General features: G+C 37.8%; 1 non-coding gene across 1 annotated transcript; it reads left to right on the forward strand.

Annotated features, from left to right (window-relative positions):
• The first annotated feature begins 6,518 nt into the window (after positions 1-6,518).
• On the forward strand, positions 6,519-6,625 carry LOC121213197 (small nucleolar RNA R71). The gene has a single exon (XR_005908568.1). It is a non-coding gene; the product is annotated as a small nucleolar RNA R71 (small nucleolar RNA).
• Positions 6,626-7,416: the final 791 nt, after the last annotated feature.

Below are 7,416 nucleotides of genomic sequence, written 5' to 3' on the forward strand. Positions count from 1 at the left end.
GTTTGTATAGACTTTGGAATGCCCAAAATAGCCTAAAATTACCCTTTTCCGAATAGAATTAGACTTTGGATCGACAGGGACACGGCCGTGTGCCACTCCCATATGCAGGTGCTCAGGCCGTGTGCAATTCTGACTTGGTTTAATGTCGACATGACCATGATACACGAGCGTGTGGCCTGCCCGTGTGTCATACACGAGCGTGTAGTTTACCCTTGCAAAAATGCCTAGGTTGTGTGAAACACTGAATTAGGCCCAATTTGTCTGTTTTTGGCCCGTTTCATGTTCTTTTTGCTATTCTAAGCTCTCCTGAGTATAAAACATGAAATTAAAGGATTAGGAGCAACTAATTCAGTAAATCTTATGCTAAATCATCCAAAAATATGCCAAGCATGGGATAAAAATATGTTTATATTATGGTTTATCAAATATCCCCACACTTAAGTATTTGCTTATCCTCAAGCAAAATCCTCAACTCTCAATTAAAATAAATTCTTTTCAACTTGTAATTCTCATCAATACTGTATTGAAGTAAACCACAAGTAATTGTATATTGAGAATTCAACTAAAAGAATATCAAAGTTTCAAACAATCCAAGTTGAGTATTTTAATCATAAAATCATAGGTATCCCCCTTTATCTAAGTAATCACCTCTAATTCCAAATGGACAGGAGTTGACATCTTCACTAAAGATTCACTCAAATCACTCGAAGTGTTTAAGGTTCAATAATTAAGCACTCAATAGTCAAACATGAAAAGTTATTACCATAGGCTTGCATGAAAATCGAATCTCCACCACTATAAATGAGATGATACACAAATCAAAAGGTGTTTAACAGGGTTGTAATGAGGCTTGGGTTAAAGGCGTGGATAAAGGATGAAAAAGAGGGTTAGAATCGAGGTTAATTTAATAAATTACCAAACTTAGAAAAATATAGCTAATTACTGAATTACAATCAAGTGCCAAAATTAAAACCATTCGGAACTAATGAAGTGAGCTTTTTCTTACTATATTGACTTTAACTTATCCAAGCTCTTTAGAAAAATATGTAATTGAATGAATATAAATATACAGTTTTTTTTTTAGAATAAAAAAAGTAGAAAGTACATAGTAAGGAATAATTCAGCAACGAAAATAGTTAGGTAACTAATCAAATCAAAACTCGATAAAAAGCGAGTCAATAAAAAGGGAAAAATTATTAATGAATCAAAAAGGGTTAAGTTGTGGTTTAGCATTAAGGTGAAAATCAAGAAACAATGGTTAAGGCTCAAAAGGGTTCACTAAGGGTCAATTATGTGGGTAGCCTTTTTATCGGGTAAGTAAGTTAAAACCTAAGCGCCTTTATCATCTCAGTATATCAAATCAAAGGTGTGGTCTTGACATGTATAATCGAAGCAAGTTCTAGAATAACAAATCAATGTTGACCCACTCATAACCAATAAAATTAGTGAGCAAGAAAGATATATGCTCTAAAAGGCTTAAAATCTCACGAAAATTATGGGTATTTGATGTTAATCCTGTAAATTCAAAAATTTAAGATAATACCTCAATTTAGGGAAACAACCTAGCAATTTTAATTCTTAAAAGTCAACTTATCATGCTTGATTCTCTAATGCCTTTAAATTTTAAACAATCAATACATAATTCCCTATGATTAAATTCAAAACATATTAATAAAAATCATAAATCAATCAGAATTCACTCTAATAATAGTATGAGGAAATTATTTGAGAACGAGATAAAGATTCAGGGATTTTCTAATAAACATATAAATAACCTCCCCACACTTAAGATGTACATTGTCCTCAATGTACGAAGATAGATAATAATAATAATATAAGCATAACATTAGAAGAGAGGGAGAGAAGCGAAACTACCCTAAATTTTGGATGAAATCCTTGGAATAGTGAAAGCTAGAGTTATAGATAAAGCTAATGAAAGGCATGATTCTGAGTTACTAATAAGAAAATAAACACAACTGTGGAAGAGAATTAAGAGATTACTTGATAATAACCATAAAGATAAACATAGTTCAAAATATAAAACATAAGTCTTAAGAAAAAAATAAAAGAAAAAATAAAAATAAATAAAATAAATGGACTAAAATGCTGGAAAATGCTGGCAAATTTATTGCAGAGTCGCCTCGATGCTGTCGAACTTCGCAAAACACTATTGCTTGAAGTGAGTGAGTCACTCAGATATATCGGTCAAAGTGGTTGCGAGAGGTCGATGACTCGGTGGTGGCGGTGGGTGTGGGTCCTCGTGAGGGAGAGGGACATCATCAATAATGTCCACTGGCTCATCCTGGTCATCAGAGTGAATGAGTCTATACTGAGAGGGGTCGAATCCACGGTGTCGCTCTATCATCCTCATGTGGATCATATTAGAAATTCCCTGAGGAGCCATCTGGCCTACTAGTGTGAGTGTCGATGACATCTCTGGAGTGTCGAAGAGGCCGAAGTGTCGAGCGAGGCGAGTCATGTAGGGGCCAAGATAGATGAGACCCCTCCTATGGCGGTCCGTCTGATAACGAAAAGCAAGCGCTATGAAGTATTCAAAATCAAATACGTGACCAGTCGCCATGCTCCAAAGATAATATGCGTCAGTAGTGCTTACAACTCTTGTGCTTTCTCTCCTGCCAGTCAACGTGTGAGCTAATAAGACGTGGATGTATCATAAAGCTGAAGAAAGAGATGTCGCCTTTGAGCGACTCGCGTCATAACTGATTTGACTAGCTGTGATATCGGTCCAACAGTACGAAGGTGAGTGATGGATGTGACGGTGGAGGCGAAGAAAGTTATCGGCACCTATAAACTCATCAGTGTATATGCCCAAAGCTGCGCCAAACTCAGGGACGCTTATATGTCGCACTAAGCCACCAAGTCAGAAAGTGATAGTATCGGCCTCGTCATGGGTATTCATCACATGCTGTAGATGGAAAGTAGTACAAAATTTCAAGGTAAGCTCTAAATAGGTGGGCTCGATAATCGCAAAGAACCGATCCCACGGGGCAGTGGTAATGAAAGCACGAACCTCATTAGTTAGTCTGACCTGCTCCAATGCGGCCCAGTCAATACATCAGCCCACTTCCAATGGTCATACTCGAAGAAGCTGAAACAAGTCGTCCTGTGGTCCTGTCAAAAATCAAAGTAGAGGGTGACGAGCTTCGGTCGAGGCGCTCGAAGAAGTTGCACCAAGACCTTTATGTTTTTTGGAAGTGAGGACGGGAGTCTTTTTGCCTCGTGTGTTCGTCATTATAAACCTGCAAGAGTAAAAGAGTCCAAATAAGAAAATAATTAAATAATAAAATAAGAAGTAACGAATTAATAACGATGTAGACAAACTATGGATGTAACTATGTTAAAACCAATAAGTAGCCACTAATTAAATCCACAACTATATTTAAAGGAATGATAATGAGAGATGAAGTCAACAGAAGAACGAATATTAGATTATACGAATTGGTAGGAGATAGATATGACAAACATGATAAACTAAATATGGAGCTTCTAAGAGAAAAGCAGCAGCAATTAAACTAAATAGAGTTAACCTAAACTGATCTGCAAAAAACAAAGACATCAAGTCAAAGGCATAACAAAACAAAAATAGAGGAAAAGACCTAAATAAAAGATAAAGATAGAATGCATAACATAATAATAATAATAATAATAATAACAAAACAAAAGACAAGGAATAAGAGGGGACAGATTGTGAAAATGATAGCGGTCGGAATGTCGCGGCAGTGACTGGGCATTGGTAACTCAACGGCGGAGGAAAATAGAAGAGGTTAAGGGCTTGGAATGGTTGGGGTAGAGAAAGAAGAAGAAATGAAAAATGAAGGGAGAAAAGAAAAGGGAAAAGGGAGGAGAGGGGGTCGCGAGGGTGAGGCTAACGGAAGGGAAAGGGTGGTGGCCAGAATAATGGAGGGGAATAGGGACGGCGACCGAGGGTTGTGAGGAAGATGGGGGAAGAAGACAAAAAAAATGGGGAAGAGATTTTGGGTTTGGGGGTTTTAAATTGGACACGGTCATGTTAAGGCCCCGTGTTGGGCTACACGGTCGTGTCACACGCTCGTGTGGCTCAAGTTTAGTTCGTGTTAATCGGGAATATTGAATGCCCATTTGTGACACGGCCTGGGACACGCCCGTGTGTCCAGGCCGTGTGCTACGTTGTTCGCTTCTCCTACACCCGTGTGTATGAACACATGACCGTGTGACTTACCTGTGTAACTCTCTGACTTGTTTAAAGTTTGAAAATTTAGCTCCAGTTTTTACACGGCCTAGGACACGCCCATGTGTCCAGGTCGTGTGGTCCACATGGTCGTGCCGCACACCCGTGTGGATTTATTGCGAGCCGTGTACATGTCGATGTTTGGGAAATTTCATCCACGCCCATGTGTCTAGACCATGTAGGTCACTGTTCCTGCATAAAAACACAAAAAATAGATAAAATAAACGGGTTAGTGGTGTTAGTGCTCGGGTTGTCTCCTGAGAAGCGCTTATTTAAAGTCTAAGCTCGACTCACCTCATATTTGCATGGTCATGGTAGTTCGAGGAGTTGAGACCTCTCTTTCTCACTGTCAATTCTATTATCCACATACAGTCTAAGTCTAGTAATATTTACTTTGAAAGTGCCGAATTTAGAATGATATACCTCAACTGTGCCTTATGGGAAAACATTAAGTACCATAAAAGGAGTCACTCCGTTTGTATTGAGCTCTGAAGTAGCAATTCTAGGGTCCTTTTTATCTAACAATACTTTGTCCCCGACCTTAAATTGCTTTGTTTCATCCCTACGCTCATTGTAGTGTCGCTTGGATTCATCACGTACTTTTGGTTTCTCCTTGACATGTGTTCACCATTCATCTAGTTCATCAATCTGATGCCTTCGTTCTTCGTGAGTCGCTCTATTTTTGTTGCATAGATTAGAATGAGGCTTTATCACGTTCTTCATAGGGGATTCCTGCAAAAAAGTTTGTGCCTTAACATTACTCAAGTTAACAGAACTTAAACAATCGTCTCGATTACTAGATATATTAGCAGAATCACGAGCTTGAAGTTTAATCGTGTCATCTCCTACACAAAGTATCAATTCACCTGTGCCAACATCGATGATAGTTCTAGCAGTTGCTAAAAAGGACCTTCCTAATTAAAGGTACGTCAAAACAACAAAGTCAACTGGAAATATAAATTTATCAATTTTGACAAGCACATCTTCAATTATACCCCTATGAATTCTAATGGTTTTATCAGCCAATTGAATGCTCATCCTAGTTTGTTTGGGTTTCCCTAGTCCTAGTTGTTTAAACATTTTATAAGGCATAACATTAATACTTGCCCCTAAATCAGCTAAAGCATTGTTAACATTCAAACTACCAATTAAATAAGGAATTGTAAAACTCCCTGGATCTTTTAGTTTGTTGGGTAACTTGTTTTGTAGAATAGCTGAGCAGACTGCATTTAACTCCATATGCGATGACTCATCTAACTTTTGTTTATTTTTTAGAAGTTCTTTTAAAAATTTAACTTCGTTTGGCATCTGCGAAAGAGCTTCAATGAACGGTAAGTTAATATGTAATTTTTTAAGTAATTTAAGGAATTTACCGAATTGTTCGTCTGTGTAGTCTTTCCTTTTTGCATTAGGATATGGTACACGAGGTTTATATTCTTTGCTTACCAGCTTCTGTGCACCGTGATTCATCTCATCATTACCATTACTTACCACAGCTTCGTGCCTCGTTTCAAATTTAGATTCAACTAACCCTTCTTCGTCGCGCACAGTGATGGCATGGAGTTGCTCCCTTAGGTTAGTTTCTGTGTTACTGGGCATGCTACCTTGGTGTCGTTCAGAAATCAACTTAGCGAGCTGTCCTATTTGAGTTTCGAGCCCTTGAATTGATGCTTGTTGATTCTTAAGCGCTGTTTTGGTATTCTAAAAATGAGTTTTTGACACCGAGATGAATTTTATGAGCATCTCTTCAAGGTTCGATTTCTTCTCTTGTTGATAAGGTGGTTGTTGACAACCTGAAGGATGTTGTGGTTTTTGATTTCCTTGACTACCCCACGAGAAATTGAGATAGTTCCTCCAACCTGCATTAAAAGTGTTACTATACGGATTATTTTAAGGTCTAGAATTATTACCCATATAGTGGACTTCTTCCTCCTTGGTGCTAGGGTTGAAGGATGGATAATCTGTGTCGTGCACTCCTCCTCCATTTGAATCACACCTCATTACTGGATGTACCTGAGTAGAACTATACAAACCATCAATCTTTTTATTTATAAGTTCTACCTGGTTAGATAGCATAGTGACCGCGTCGAGGCTGAAAACACTAGCTGCTTTTGTCGGTTTTGTTCTCATGACTTGCCACTGATAGTTATTCAGTGACATCTCTTCAATAAATTCGTAAGTCTTTTCAGGTGTTTTGTTTTTTAAAGTTCCACCGACGGCTGCATCGATCAGTTGTTTCATTGAGGGGTTCACACCATTGTAAAAAGTCTAAACCTGCAACTATAGAGGTAACCCATGGTGAGGGAACCTTCTCAATAAATTCTTGTATCTCTCCTATGCATTATAAAGAGTTTCTAGATCCATTTGCACAAAAGAAGAGATATCATTCCTCAATTTAGCCGTTTTAGCCGGCGAAAAATATTTAAGTAAAAATTTTTTGGTCATTTGTTCCCACATGGTGATTGACCCTCGTGGTAGCGAGTTCAACCACTGTTTAGCCTTATTTCTCAATGAAAAGGGAAACAACTGCAGGCGAATGGCATCGTCAGAAAGGCCATTGATCTTAAAAGTGTCGCAGAATTCCAGAAAATTGTTCAAAATTATTTGCAGCAACAGCAGGTCTACTATACTCGATTCAGTTCCTGTTAAATTGGGCTTAGCATAATCATACATAGTACAAGGAACAGGATCTTGATTTACTAGATTTGCAGCAACCATAGGAGGTAGCGGATTATTTTGATTATTAGCCATCTCCTCGGTTGTAGTATGGATATCGTCCTCTCGCTCTTCCTCTATGTATTGTAGACTTTGCCTTATTTCTCTTTGGTTTCTGCGAGCTGTGTTCTTTATCTCACTATCAAAAAGAAAAGGTCCTGACAGGTTCCTCCTAGTCATAAACTAGAGACACCTGCCAGAAGCAATTAAAAAGAAAAATTTAGAGAAGAAAAATTAAACTAAAAGCAAAAAGTAAATTGTAATAAAAGTAAAAATGGTTAAAGTAATAAAAATCAAGCGTTCCTAATATCTTGGTCCCTGGCAACAGTGCCAAAAACTTGATGGTTATGAAACTAACTAACAAAATTCGAATAAGGCAAGAGCACCTATCGAACATAGTATAGTTATGATGAGACCGGGAATATCATTTCCACGAGGACTAAAAGTACTAGTAATTACTATCTTTTTATTAT

Source organism: Gossypium hirsutum, chromosome A13 (assembly GCF_007990345.1).
Source record: "Gossypium hirsutum isolate 1008001.06 chromosome A13, Gossypium_hirsutum_v2.1, whole genome shotgun sequence".
Classification (NCBI taxonomy): Eukaryota; Viridiplantae; Streptophyta; class Magnoliopsida; order Malvales; family Malvaceae; genus Gossypium; species Gossypium hirsutum.